Below are 14,395 nucleotides of genomic sequence, written 5' to 3'. Positions count from 1 at the left end.
TATATTTACTTTTCTGGTTTATATTACTTGTCTGGAGGTTTGATTGTGTTGTGTCTGACCCATGTGCAGCACTGTGTGAGATGTGACATGTTCAATAGCAGCTCTTCAAGATGAAGAGAATCTTGGTGCAGTACATGAAGGCTGGGTTCTTCCCCTAGAGTACTACCAGTGAAATATCCAAAGAATTGATCTTTTAAAGAGTCTGTTCTACTTGTGTTCTCCCTGTGTTCTCCCTGTGTTCTCCCTGTGTTCGGGGTTAAGCTCACAGTACCATGGGGTTCCATTGGCCCAAAAGTTCTGTTTTTAAAGGTGTCCATTTGCAGTGGAGATGGTCCATCAGCTATCCATTACGTCCTCAGGCTTCTTCATATATGACAGAACAGATGGCATATAGCAATGTATCTGGATATGAATTTGGAGGGGTCAGGAGAGGATGGGGACTCACCATGTGCCCTGGGGTGGGAATGAATGGAGACACACAAAGTGAAACACCCTCAAAGGAGAAGTGCCCCCAAAGTAAAGCACTAAGTTGATGTATCCACAAACAAGGACTCTACAGTGCCAGGGGAGTCAGTGGGGCACCAGCGGGCACGGGGAGGGGAGACTGGATGAGATGCATGAGCTGCCTGAGGACCCCCAGGGCCAGGACTCTTGTGTTGTGCTGGGGAGTGGGGCTGGTGGGGGCAGAGAAGGGGTAAAGGCTGTTGGGGTTAGGGATCCCCTAGAATAGTGAATGCAGGAGAGCCAGAGATTGAGTGGCCTCTGTCTGCTTGTGTGCTCAGGGCCAGCACCAGCCCTGGGCTGATGGGGAGGCTGAACTGCCTCTCTGCCCCCCAGGAGCTGCTGTGTCCTTCAGAGGGGCCCGGCTCTGGTGTGAGGGCCCAGAGCTCTGCAGCAGCACCCTGTGGTGGGAACTGCCATGGGGCCAGGGGAGGTGGCTGATGGCCTTTGCCACGATGGTGCACTGCTGGCTCCTGCTCAGCTTGTTATCCTCTGGGACCCCAAGGCCCTTCTCTGCAGCGCTGCTCTCTAGCCAGTCAGCCCCCAGCATGATGTCCACAGTGTGGCTGGACTGTCCTCCCCTAGGGACTTTCTCAGCAGCACCTTGTCCTTCTTGGAGATCGCCTTCACCTCTGCCACAGGCTCCACGCTGCTGCAGAGTCACCTGGGATAGCAACCCCCTCTCCTGCCAGGGCTGCACAGCCCAGGCCCGTTGCTCTCTGGCCTTGGGGACTGCAGCCATTGCTGTCTTGGTGGGAACCTCATTCATCAGTAAGTTGCAACCCACTCCAGTATTTCTCTGCTGTGAAGCAAAGCCATTCCACACAAGGGGTCTGTCCTGGTTCTGGCAAGGATAGAGTTAATGTCACAAGGAGCCAGGACAGGTGAGCCAAGCTGGCCAGGTGCTATTCCATACCATGTGACATCATGCTCACCATAAAAGGGGGCTAGTCGGGCAGGGGCGGGTTCGGCGTGTCACCATGGCTCCAGGACAGGTCGAGCATCCAGTGGGTCGGTCGTTGGACTGGTAAATCGTTCTCTGTTATCACCCATTGTTACTATCTGTTATCAGCACTGTTGCTGATTGTTTTCCCTCTCCCTTGCTGTCCCAGTAAACTGCCCTTATCCCAACCCTCAAGGCTTTGCCCTTGTTTTTCTGGTCTCCTCCCCATCCTGCCGGGGGAGGGGTGAGCGAGCAGCGCATGGCACTTAGCTACCGGCTGGGCCTAAACCACGTCAGTCCTTTTTGGCGCCCAACGTGGGGCTCAAGGGGTTGTGATAACAACAAGTCTGACCCAAGTGTGTTAAAACAAAGTTGTTATAAGCATTTATGATGTTATTGAAACAGTCAGTGGTTACAATGATGTTCTGTTTGGTCACATGGTTCTGGTTTGTAAACCCGTGTTTACTCTATGTAATCCCTGCGGTGCTGTTTATCACCTCTGGGAGAGGGGTTCATGTTCTCATATTGTTGTATTGTGTGATAATGACTTATGATATCATTGGCAGTCATGAGTCTGAGCTGGTATGTGTATGTAGCATTTCGGTCAGGCCCGTACCTTGGTCAATACCTTTCAGAATTGATTAATATTTGCACCCGATCTATGGGGAAGACAGGGGGGGATACCTTCTCCCACTCTTTCACCTCCTCTTTTCCCTTTTGGTTGGTCACGACAATTTTTGAGAATTTTGAATACCCTTGGAATGTTCAGGCCAGTATATTCCTATTGCTAGGTCTCCTGAATGCTTTCCCACTCCTCTTCAGGGTTAGCAAAAATTGTTTCAAGAGTACCACCCAGGGATCTTCCCCAAGGCTGAATGGTCAGGGCTGGCATGGCATGTGGGAGAGTATGGGTGGGTATCTAGAGACCTTTTCACCCCCAATGGTTTGGAGCTTCACTCCTGAACAATTGCAAGACCCTGATAAAATGGTAGAATATTTGAAAGGAAAATGCTGTGGGGATTCTAAGGAGTCACAACTTAACTGCGCTGTGCTGGGCCCTGGCCACAATCTATCAAACACTGCTTGATAGTAGACAGCACCATCCAGAGGGAGAGAGCGGACCCACAGGCACTGCAGCTGCCCAGGCCCCCGCAACAGGCACTGTAGTCAAGCCAAAAGATCAACCCATACCAATATCAGTCGCCCCTATACACAAAATTAATACACAAGGAAATTGGTTCGCTTAGTGAGAGATGATGATAAACCGGGGCCATCACGAGAACAAGAAGAAGAGCCAGAACCAGAAGTGATTACTCGATCCCTGTCCCTGAGTGAACTGCGAGATATGCGGAAAGATTTCAGCTGCCTTCCAGGGGAGCATATTATTACCTGGCTGCTCCGCTGCTGGGATAACGGGGCCAGTAGCCTGGAACTGGAGGGCAGGGAGGCCAAGCAGCTAGGATCCTTGTCTAGGGAAGGGGGCATTGACAAGGCAATTGGGAAGAAGGCGTAGGCCCTCAGCCTCTGGAGGCGACTCCTGTCAAGTGTGAGGGAAAGGTATCCTTTCAGCGAAGATGTCGTATGTCGGGCGGGCAAGTGGACCACCATGGAGAGAGGTATCCAATATCTGAGGGAATTAGCTGTGCGGGAAATGGTTTATTACGATCCAGACAACGCACAGTTGCCCACAGACCCTGATGAAGTCCAGTGTACCCGACCCATGTGGCGAAAATTTGTGTGAAGTGCACTATCATCGTACGCCAACTCACTGGCAGTAATTGACTGGAAGAGTGAAGAGGCACCCACGGTGGATGAAGTGGCTGGCCGACTCCAGCAATATGAAGAGAGCCTTTCTTCCTCCCTCGTCTCAGCTGTGGAGAAACTGTCTCAGGACGTCCGGCAACTCAAAGAGGATATATCGTACTCCCCACCTGTACAGACCCGCATTTCAGCTGTTAGGAGTAAGCGTTTTTCTGCTCCAGAGAGGGGATATAGAGCATACACACCACGAGGTATCCTGTGGTTTTACCTGCGTGACCATGGAGAAGACATGAGGAAATGGGATGGGAAGCCCACCTCAACCCTGCGGGCACGTGTACGTGAGCTACAAGGCAAGACAGCCGTAAAAAGGGACTCTTCCAGAAAGAATGCTGCTCCAGTTTCCACCGGGCAGCCCCCCAGACCAAGTGAAAGGCCAGATCGCACTTCTGATCCTCTTGAAGGAACTTCTAAGTCCTTTTTGCAAGAGGTGAGTAGTGACTATGACGAGCAGGATTAGAGGGGCCCTGCCTCCAGCCAGGTGTAGGAAAGTGACAATAGGGTTTATTGGACTGTGTGGATCCGATGGCCTGGCACATCAGACCCACAGGAGTACAAAGCCCTAGTGGACACGGGTGCACAGTGTACCCTAATGCCATCAAACTATGAAGGGGTGGAACCGATATCTATTTCTGGTGTGATGGGGAGATCCCAACAGTTGACTCTGTTGGAGGCTGAAGTAAGTCTAACGGGGAATGAGTGGCAAAAGCACCCCATTGTGACTGGGCCGGAGGCTCCATGCATCCTGGGCATAGACTACCTCCGGAAAGGGTATTTAAAGACCCAAAAGGTTACCGGTGGGCTTTTGGAATAGCTGCCTTAGAAGCGGAGGAAATTGAACCATTGTCTAGTTTGCCTGGTCTCTCGGAGGACCCTTCTGTTGTAGGGTTGCTGGGGGTTGAAGAGCAACAGGTGCCGATTGCTACTACAACTGTGCACCGGCGGCAACACCGCACCAATAGAGACACCCTGGTTCCCATCCACAAGCTAATTCATCAACTGGAGGGTCAAGGGTGATCAGCAGAACCCACTCACCCTTTAACAGTCCCATATGGCCAGTGCGGAAGTCCAATGGCGAGTGGAGGCTGACGGTAGACTATCGTGGCCTGAATGAAGTCACACCGCCCATGAGTGCTGCCGTGCCGGATATGCTGGAACTTCAATATGAACTGGAGTCAAAGGCAGCCAAATGGTATGCCACAATTGATATCGCTAATGCATTTTTCTCGATCCCTTTGGCAGCAGAGTGCAGGCCACAGTTTGCCTTCACTTGGAGCGGCGTCCAGTACACCTGGAATCGACTGCCCCAGGGGTGGAAACACAGCCCCACCATCTGCCATGGACTGATCCAGACTGCACTGGAAAAGGGTGAAGCCCCAGAGCACCTGCAAGACATTGATGACATCATTGTATGGGGCAACTCAGCAGAGGAAGTTTCTGAGCAAGGGAAGAAAATAATCCAAATCCTGCTGCAGGCTGGCTTTGCCATAAAACGAAGTAAGGTGAAGGGGCCTGCGCAGGAAATCCAATTTTTAGGCATAAGGTGGCATGATGGGCGGCGTCAGATCCCAATGGATATGATCAACAAAATAGCAGGCATGTCCCCACCAACCAACAAAAAGGAGACACAGGCCTTCTTAGGCATTGTGGGTTTCTGGCGAATGCACATTCCGAATTACAGTCTGATAGTAAGCCCTCTCTACCATGTAACCCGGAAGAAGAATGATTTCAAATGGGGCCCTGAGCAACGACAAGCTTTCGAACAAATTAAACAAGAAATAGTTCATGCCGTAGCTCTTGGGCCAGTCCGGGCAGGACCAGATGTCAAAAATGTGCTGTACACCGCAGCCGGGGAGAATGGCCCTACCTGGAGTCTCTGGCAGAAAGCACCAGGGGAGACTCGAGGTCAACCCCTAGGGTTTTGGAGCTGGGGATATAGAGGATCCGAGGCCCGCTACACTCCAATGGAAAAGGAGATATTGGCAGCCTACGAAGGGGTTTGAGCTGCTTCAGAGGTGATTGGCACTGAAGCACAGCTCCTCTTGGCACCCCGACTCCCAGTGCTGGGTTGGATGTTCAAAGAGAGGGCTCCTACGCATCATGCAACCGATGCTACATGGAGTAAGTGGGTTGCGCTGATCACACAACGGGCTAGAATAGGAAGCCCCAATCGTCCAGGAATTCTGGAAGTGATCACAGACTGGCCAGAAGGAAAGATTTCGGAATGTCGCCAGAGGAGGAGGTGACACGTGCTGAAGAAGCCCCACCGTATAATAAACTAACAGAAGATGAGAAACCATATGCCCTCTTCACTGATGGGTCCTGTCGCATCGTGGGAAAGCATCGAAGGTGGAAGGCCGCTGTATGGAGTCCTACACGGCGAGTTGCGGAAGCTACTGAAGGAGAAGGTGAATCGAGCCAGTTTGCAGAGGTGAAAGCCATCCAGCTGGCCTTAGATATTGCTGAAAGAGAAAAGTGGCCAACGCTGTACCTCTACACTGACTCATGGATGGTGGCCAATGCCCTGTGGGGGTGGTTAGAGCAGTGGAAGCGGAGCAACTGGCAGCGTAGAGGCAAACCCATCTGGGCTGCCCCACTGTGGCAAGATATTGCTGCCCGGCTAGAGAAGCTGGTTGTAAAGGTACGTCATGTAGATGCCCACGTACCCAAGAGTCGGGCCACTGAGGAACATCAGAACAACCAGCAGGTAGATCAGGCTGCCAAGATTGAAGTGGCTCAGGTGGATTTGGACTGGCAGCGTAAGGGTGAATTATTTCTAGCTCGGTGGGCCCATGACACCTCAGGTCATCAAGGAAGAGATGCGACATATAGATGGGCCCGTGATCGAGGGGTGGACTTGAGCATGGACGCCATCTCACAGGTCATCCATCAATGTGAAACGTGCGCTGCAATCAAGCAAGCCAAGTGGTTAAAGCCTCTGTGGTATGGAGGCCGATGGTTGAAATATAAATATGGGGAAGCATGGCAAATTGAGTACATCACGCTCCCACAAACCCGCCAAGGCAAGCTTTACGTTCTTACAATGGTGGAAGCAACCACTGGGTGGCTGGAAACATATCCTGTGCCCCACGTTGGGCGCCAAAAAGGACTGACGTGGTTTAGCCCCAGCCGGTAGCTAAGTGCCACGCGCCACTCGCTCACCCCTCCCCCGGCAGGATGTGGAGGAGAACGGAAAAACAAGGGCAAAGCCTTGAGGGTTGGGATAAGGGCAGTTTACTGGGACAGCAAGGGAGAGGGAAAACAATCAGCAACAGTGCTGATAACAGATAGTAACAATGGGTGATAACAGAGAACGATTTTACCGATCCGACGACCGACCGACCGGACGCTCGACCCGTCCTGGAGCCACGCCGACACGCCGAACCCGCCCCTGCCCGACTAGCCCCCTTTTATGGTGAGCATGATGTCACATGGTATGGAATAGCCCCTGGCCAGCTTGGCTCACCTGTCCTGGCTCCTTGGGAAATTAACTCTATCCTTGCCAGAACCAGGACAGGTTACAAAAGAATTTTGTAATTCTAAATTCTAATTCATTATCGACGTTTAGTTTGACCCAAAGACAGTATAAATGAATTTCCACACCCTCTGTGCATTTAAACATGAAAAAAAAAGACCCTGCAGTGACATTTCTGACTGAGATTTTTACTCTGAGACCTTCTCTGGAGCTGCAGAGGCAGTTCCTGTGTACAGAGTCCCTGCACAGCAGATCTCTGACAGAGCTGGCCTCTGTAACAGCATTTCCACCAGCAAAGGCAACCTCCTCAGGGCACTGCCCAAAGGCTTACGTCTTTTTCCAAGGTATCTCTGGAGGACACGCCAAAGGAAGAGACTCTAAAGAAAACTGCTGCTTTGCTTGTTTCTCCATGGGCGCAGTGGGATGAGATCAGGGTCCCAGTGTGCTCTTCCAGGGACTGAAGCCATGGGAAAAAATTGGGATGTGGAAATTCTGACTAGACTTAAGAGAAAAGAAGCTGCACTATAAGGTCTACCAGGCACCAGGAACAGGCACTCCAAAAGGCTGTGGTATCTCCACAAATGGAGATATCCAAGCCTCAACCAGATGTAGTGACACAGGGGGGTTTTCATCGTAATGGGTGACTACCTAATGCGGGGGACAGAGGCACTCATCTGTCGGCCCAACCAACCATCTAGAGAGGTTTGCTGCTTGCTGGGGACAAGGATCCAGGCTGTTGTGGTGGGATGTCCAAAGCTCATCCGGCTCTCTGACTACTGCCTCCTGCTCTTAACCCATGTGGACACTAATGACACTACCAGGAGCAACCTGGACAGTACCAGAAGTGACTACAAAACTCTGGGGGGTGGAAGTGAAAGGCATGGGGGCCCAGGTGGTGTTCTCCTCAATCTCGTTGGTGAGGAGAAAGGCACTAATAGGACAAGTTAATAATTCACTGCGGAACTGGGGTAGGGGTTTGGGTTCAACGACCCCATGGAACCCTGTTTGCAGACCAGCATCATCTTGGCAGAGATGGGATCCACCTCACTAAGCACGGCAAAGCTATTTCTGCCAGCAGGCTGGCTGACCTCCTAAGGAGGGCTTTAAACTAAGGATGATGGGGGAGGGAGGGAGTAACCAGCAGTCCTCTAAGGGAGTGACAGGCAGGATCAATGAGCAAGGGCATGGGGTGATGTGGTGGGAAGGGATCACAAAACCACAAAATGGGGCTCAAGTTCAGCACTTGCATGTAAGCAAGGAAATGCCTACAAAGCACCATGATGGAGACATCTCTCACACCCTCTCCAAGAACTCAACATGCTGGGGTTCCTCTCTAAAGTGTCTGTACTCTAACGCATGCAGCATGGGGCATACACATGAGGATTCAGAGATCGGTGTGCAGTTGCAGGGCAATGATCTTGTTGGGATCATGGAAACGTGGCGGGATGACTCCCATGACTGGATGTTGCAATGGAGGGATACAGGCTCTTGAGGAAGGAGAGGATGGGATGACAAGGAGGGGGAGTTGCCTTTTCCGTGAGAGAACCATGGAGCTCTGTCTAGGGATGGGTAGGGAGCCAACAGAGAGCTTAAGGGTGAGGATTAAAGTGAGACCAGGAACGGGTGGCATTACAGTGGATGTCTGTTATCGGCCACCCAGCCAGGAAGAAGAAGTATATGAGGCCCTCAACAGGCGGATAGGAGCAGCCTCGCATTCTCAGGCTCTGGTCCTCATGGGAGATGTCAACCACCTCAATATTTGCTCAAAAGACAACACAGCATGGTATAAGCAAGCCAGGAGGTTTGTGGAGTGCATGGATGTGAAATTCCTCACTCAAGTGACAGAGGAGCCAATGAGGAGAGGTGGTCTGCCTGACCTCATCCTCATCAACAATGAGGGGCTTGTTGGGGATGTGAAGGTCAAAGGCGGCCTTGTGACCATGAGATGGGGCTGTAGTGACCATGAGATGATGGAGTTCAGGTTCCTGAGGGCAGGCAGGAAGGTCAAAACAATCTCAGAGCCCTGGGTTTTAGGAGAGTAGACTTTGGTCTCTTCAAGGATCTGCTTGGAAGAGTCCCATGGGATGTGGCCCTAGAGGGAAGGGGGGCCCAAGAAAGCTGGTTCATATTCCAGGATCACCTCCTCCAAGCTCAAGAGAAGCATGTCCCATCGAATACGATGCCAGGCAAAAATGCCAGGAGAGCTGCGTGGATGAACAAGGAGCTCCTGGCCAAACTCAAACACAAGAAGGAAGAAAACAGAGGGTGGAAGTAAGGATGGGTCACCTGGGAGGAACACAGAGACATTGAGCATGCAGGGTCAACGGTAGGAAAGCTAAAGCCCAAATGGAATGGAATTTGGCAAGGGATGCCAAAGAAACCAAGGAGGGCTTCTGTAAGTAGACAGGGAACAAAAGGGAAACTAGGGAAGCTGTGGGCCCATTGCTCAGTGAGACTGGGGACCTGGTGACGCAGGACGTGGGAAAGGCTGAGGCACCGAATGCCGTCATTGCCTCAGTATTTGCCAGCAAGATCGGCCTTTGGGACTCCCAGGTGCCAGAGAGCAGGGGGAAAGTCTGGAGCATGGAGATGTGCCTTGCTGGAAAAGGGTCAGATCAGGGAATACTCAGGCAAACCGGACATACCATCAAGCCCTGGGCCTTGACGACTCCTGATGACTTCCTTAACGTTCCTGTGCCTGGAAAGGGTGTCCAGCATTAGCTGCTCCATCATCTTCCCAGGAAGGGAGGTGAGTCTGACTGGCCTGTACTTCCCTGGGTCTTCCTTCTTTTCCTGCTTGAAGACAGGAGTGACACTTGTTTTCCACATCTGGGCCTCTTTATTTGGCTGTGCTCTGGGCCTCTGCGTATCGACTGAGGTCTGGCACTTGGCAGGTCATGGTGTTAGGCCATGGTACATCCCATAAAGATGTGGCCAGCTCAAAGAAAGGGATGCCATGAAGGAAGTGATAGCAGCTGTGGCCATTTCTTGATGGCAAAGAAATATAGGGTCATCTATCCAACTCCTCCTACCTTCCTTGCTCCAAGCTCCCTTTAGCTGTGAAATGTAGATGTATCATGTGACGATACAAACGTGCCACCAGAACACAGTTTCCCCATTCAAAGTGTTGGCAGGAAATACATTTCTGGAAATGGCTGTGTAAGTCTCTCTTTCCATAGACAGAGAGAAAGTGCCATCATCTTGCTGGTCCGTGTCCATGTCCTATGAAAAAATTCATGAGAATTTACAGAATATATATTCAAACTCCATTAGGAGACACTCAGGATCAATATGAACTGAGGATTTCTGATATCACATAATGTGTGAGCAGAAGAATTAAGAACGGTTGGGAAAAAAAAAAAAAAAAGAATCCTTCCTTACTGTTGAGTATTGAACTCTTTTGACTTTGACTAGACTCCTGAAATCTCTCTAATTAACCACATAAGAATTGAAGACCTAAAGGAAAATTATGCACAGAGCATTGGCTCTCATTAGGGAGTTTTGCATGTTAATTAGCCCCCTGGTGCCAACCTCCTGAACTCCAAGGTCCTGAAAGATTGAACAAGTGTCTAAAGAAGTAAAAGTCAGCAGCAAACCTCCAAGTTTCTGAGAGTGTTAGAGGGCCCCAGGGAGGACGATCACTCAAGAGACCATGGAGGGAATGACCAGTGTGGTGGGTTGACCCTGGCTGGGGGCCAGGTGCCCACCAGAGCCGCTCTATCACTCACCTCCTCAGCAAGGCAGGGAGGGGAGAAAGGAAGATGGAGAAAAAACAATCCCAAACTCGTGGGTCGAGATAAAGGCAGTTTAATGTAGCTAAAGCAAAAAGCCGCGCACGGAAGCAAAGCAAAAAGCAAAGATTATTCTCTACTTCCCATCAGCAGGCGATGTCCGGCCACTTCCTGGGAAGTAGGGCTTCAGTAAGCGTGCCCCTTACTCCAGAAGACAAACATTGTAAAAAAAAAAAACAACGAATGCCCCCGCCCTGTTCCTCCCCCTATTCTCAGTTTCTTACTGCTGAGCATGACATCATATGGTATGGAATATCCCTTTGGTCAGTTTGGGTCAGCTGTCCTAGCTGTGTCCCCTCCCAAGATCTTGCCCACCCCCAGCCTGCTGCTGGGGAAAAGGAAATGTTGGAGAGACAGCCTTGATGTGTGCTGGCACTGCTCAGTAGTAGCCAAAACACTGGTGTGTTATCAACAGTTTGCTAGCTACCAATACACAGCACAGCACCATGAGGGCTGCTGTGGGGAGAATTAACTCCATCTCAGCCAGACCCAATACAACCAGACAAGGAGATTTACAAGGGCATGTAGTGGTAGGCCAAGAGGTAATGGCTGTAAGCTGAAGGAGGGTAGATTTAGATTAGATATTAGGAAGAAATTCTTCCCTGTGAGGGTGGTGAGTCACTGGAACGTGTTGCCCAGAGAAGCTGCGGATGCCCGCTCCCTGGAAGTGTTCAAGGCCAGGTTGGATGGGGCTTTGGGTAACCTGGTCTAGTGGAGGGTGGCTCTGTCCATGGCAGGGGGGGTGGAACTAGATGATCTTTGAGGTCCCTTCCAACCCAAACCATTCTGTGATGCTGTGGTTATCCCTGGGAGCTGGTACAACAGAAAGTCAGAGGCACTGGTCACATGTGGAAAATGAAATGTGGAGGTGGCTGTGAAAGCCCTAAATGTGTTTCACCAAGCAGGATGGCCAAGCCCTGACCCCCATTCCCTGAAGAGGGGATCCTTTCCCTCATGAGATGCTTACAGCTCTTCCTGGGAGCAGTGTGATGGGGGGCGGGGTGCGTGATGCCAAGTGCAGGTCAGCGGTAGGACACCTCCCAGGCTCTATGAGGAGTGGATGATGAGAAAACAAGGCCCTGGGGCTGTAAGGGACTGGTGCCTTCCCATGGGACTCAGTGGAAGAGACAGCAGCCACTGTGGAGAGGACAAGGACTTCTGTCCTGGTGTTGGAGGAGGGCCCAGCCACACCAGGGCCATCAGCTGTTTGCACCACAGATGGTCCTACTCTGTCCCGTGCCTGTTCCAGTTTCCCTGAGGACTTTAGATACCTCCTCCTGCTGCCTCATCTCACTCTGACCTTGGGATCTCCCAAGCTTTACTGATGCTGGTGAAAGGCAAGATGCTAACTACAGTACAACTTGCTTAGAAGAATGAACACTAATTGAGACTATGAGGTTCTACCTCAGGGTCCATGCGACCTGAAGACCCAAGCTAAGCCAGCTCTTACCGGCTGAGAACATCCCATGTCAATGATAAACCCATGGAAGGTTTACCTTTCAAAAAACTGGGCGTATAACCACGGCCAGAACAGCAACCGACCAGCATCCAGGATAATCCCCCCAGTCTGAGCAGGACATAGCTTTAGAACAAAGAGAATTAACATACCTCTGACCGTTTGTCTGTACCACCTGCATGGGACAAGGATGTAGTAACTGATGAGCCCATCCCTTAACGGGAGGGATTGCATTGGTCTACACAACTGTACTGTAACAGACACAAACCCTGCTTTCCTCTGTACTGGGGTCCTCCAGGCATTAGGCTGAGGCACCACTGCCTGCACAGCTGAAATAAGAGAAGAAATTACCCTGGTAATTCTATGCTAAGCTTCCTTGTCTCCCTCTGCAGCCAGCAAATGAAGGACTTGTATGTGCCACTTTGGCCTCACTGGCTGTGCCTGCAAAGACAAAGCTGTGGTTACCTGAGGATTTGACAGTGCCTGGGAGTTCCCCACAACCCCTCTGGTGCCTTCCAATGCCCTGCTAATGTCCTCTGGCACCCAAAATATCCCAGTCCCAGACTTGCTTGACTCCTTGACTCCCCAAGGACCAGGGGAAACTCAAGGTCTGGAGTCGGGGATACAGAGGATCCAGGGCTTGCTATGCTCCAACTGAAAAAGAGATATTGGCATAATGTGAAGGGGTTTGAGCCGCTTCAGAAGCGGTTGGTACTGAAGCACAGCTCCTCCTGGCACCCTGACTGCTGGTGCTGGGCTGGATGTTTAAAGGGGAGGGTCGCCTCTACACACCATGCAACTGATTCTACATGGAATAAGTGGGTTGCACTGATCACACAGTGGGCTCGAATAGGAAACCCCAATCACCCAGGAATTCTGGAAGTGATCACGGATCTTGCCAGAAGGCCAAGATTTCTGAATATCGCCAGAGGAAGAGGTGCTGAAGAAGCCCCACTGTATAATAAACCAGCAGAAAATGAGAGGCCCTATGCCCCCTTCACTGATGGGTCCTGTTGCATTGTGGGGAAGCATCGGAGATGGAAGGCCGCTGTATGGAGTCCTACATGACAAGTCACAGCAACTGCTGAAGGAAAAGGTGAATCGAGACAGTTTGCAGAGGTGAAAGGCATCCAGCTGGCTTTAGATACTGCTGAATGAGAAAAATGGCCAGTCTTTTATCTCTATAGTGACTCATGGATGGTGGCGAATGCCCTGTGGGGATGGTTACAGCAGTGGACGCAGAGAGAAACAACTTTTCAGAAACCACGGTCAGTGCAGAAGGAGGTGGGAGGAGATGCTCCAGGCACCAGAGCAGAGATTCCCCTGCAACCCGTGGAGAAGACCATGGTGAGGCAGGTTGTCCCCCTGCAGCCCATGGAGGTTTACAGTGGAGCAGATATCCACGTGGACCAGACCCCCATGCTGGAGCAGGTGGATGCACCTAAAGGAGGCTGTGCTCCCATGAGAAGCCTGCACTGGAGCAAGCTCCTGACAGGCACTGTGGACCCATGAAGTGAGGAGCCATTGCTGGAGTAGGTTTGCTGGCAGGACTTGTGAACCCGTGGGGGATCCATGCTGGAGCAGTCTGTTCCTGAACGACAACAACCCATGGGAAAGACCCACGCTGGAGTAGTTTGTGAAGAACTGTAGCCCATGGGAAGGACTCACGTGAGAGAAATATGTGGAGCACTATATATCTCATGAGATGGCCTCCATCCTGGAGCAGAGGAAGAGTATGAGGAGTCCTCCCTCTGAGGAGGAAGGAGCGGCAGAGACAACTTGTGATGAACCGACCACAACCCCATTCCCCACCCTCCTGTGCTGCTGCAAGGGAGCAGGTGGAGAAATCGGGAGGGAAGTTAAGGCTGGGAAGACAGGAGGGGTGGTGGAAAGGCGTTTAAGATTTGTTTTGGGTTTTTTTATCATTACTCTGATTTGATTTGTAAGAAATTAAATCAGTTTTCCCAAGTTGAGTCTGGTTTGCCCATGGCAGTAACAGGTGAGTGATATCCCTGTCCTTCTCTCAGCCCACAAGCCATTCATTATATTTTCTCTCCCCTGTCCAGGTGAGGAGGGGGAGTGATAGAGCATCTTTGGTGGGCACTTGACATCAGCCCGCCACATAATATGTCTTGAAAATTGGGACAACATTTGCCCGCATCCAACTAGTGGGACATCTCCAACCTTGTCACATGGAAACCTGGTACCAAGGGATTGGACCCCTTGTGTGGAATGGCTTTGCTTCACAGCAGAGAAATACTGGAGTGGGTTGCAACTTACTGATGAATGAGGTTCCCACCAAGACAGCAATGGCTGCAGTCCCCAAGGCCAGAGAGCACTGGGCCTGGGCTGTGCAGCCCTGGCAGGAGAGGGGGTTGCTATCCCAGGTGACTCTGCAGCAGCATGGGGCC

General features: G+C 51.3%; 1 pseudogene; it reads left to right on the top strand.

The window, feature by feature from the left end:
* Window positions 1-14,395, top strand: part of LOC142598829 (scavenger receptor cysteine-rich type 1 protein M130-like) — a 351,168-nt pseudogene that overhangs the window by 177,161 nt on the left and 159,612 nt on the right.

This window comes from Balearica regulorum, chromosome 31 (assembly GCF_011004875.1).
Source record: "Balearica regulorum gibbericeps isolate bBalReg1 chromosome 31, bBalReg1.pri, whole genome shotgun sequence".
NCBI lineage: Eukaryota > Metazoa > Chordata > Aves > Gruiformes > Gruidae > Balearica > Balearica regulorum.
This window is presented reverse-complemented; position numbering and strand designations above follow the sequence as displayed.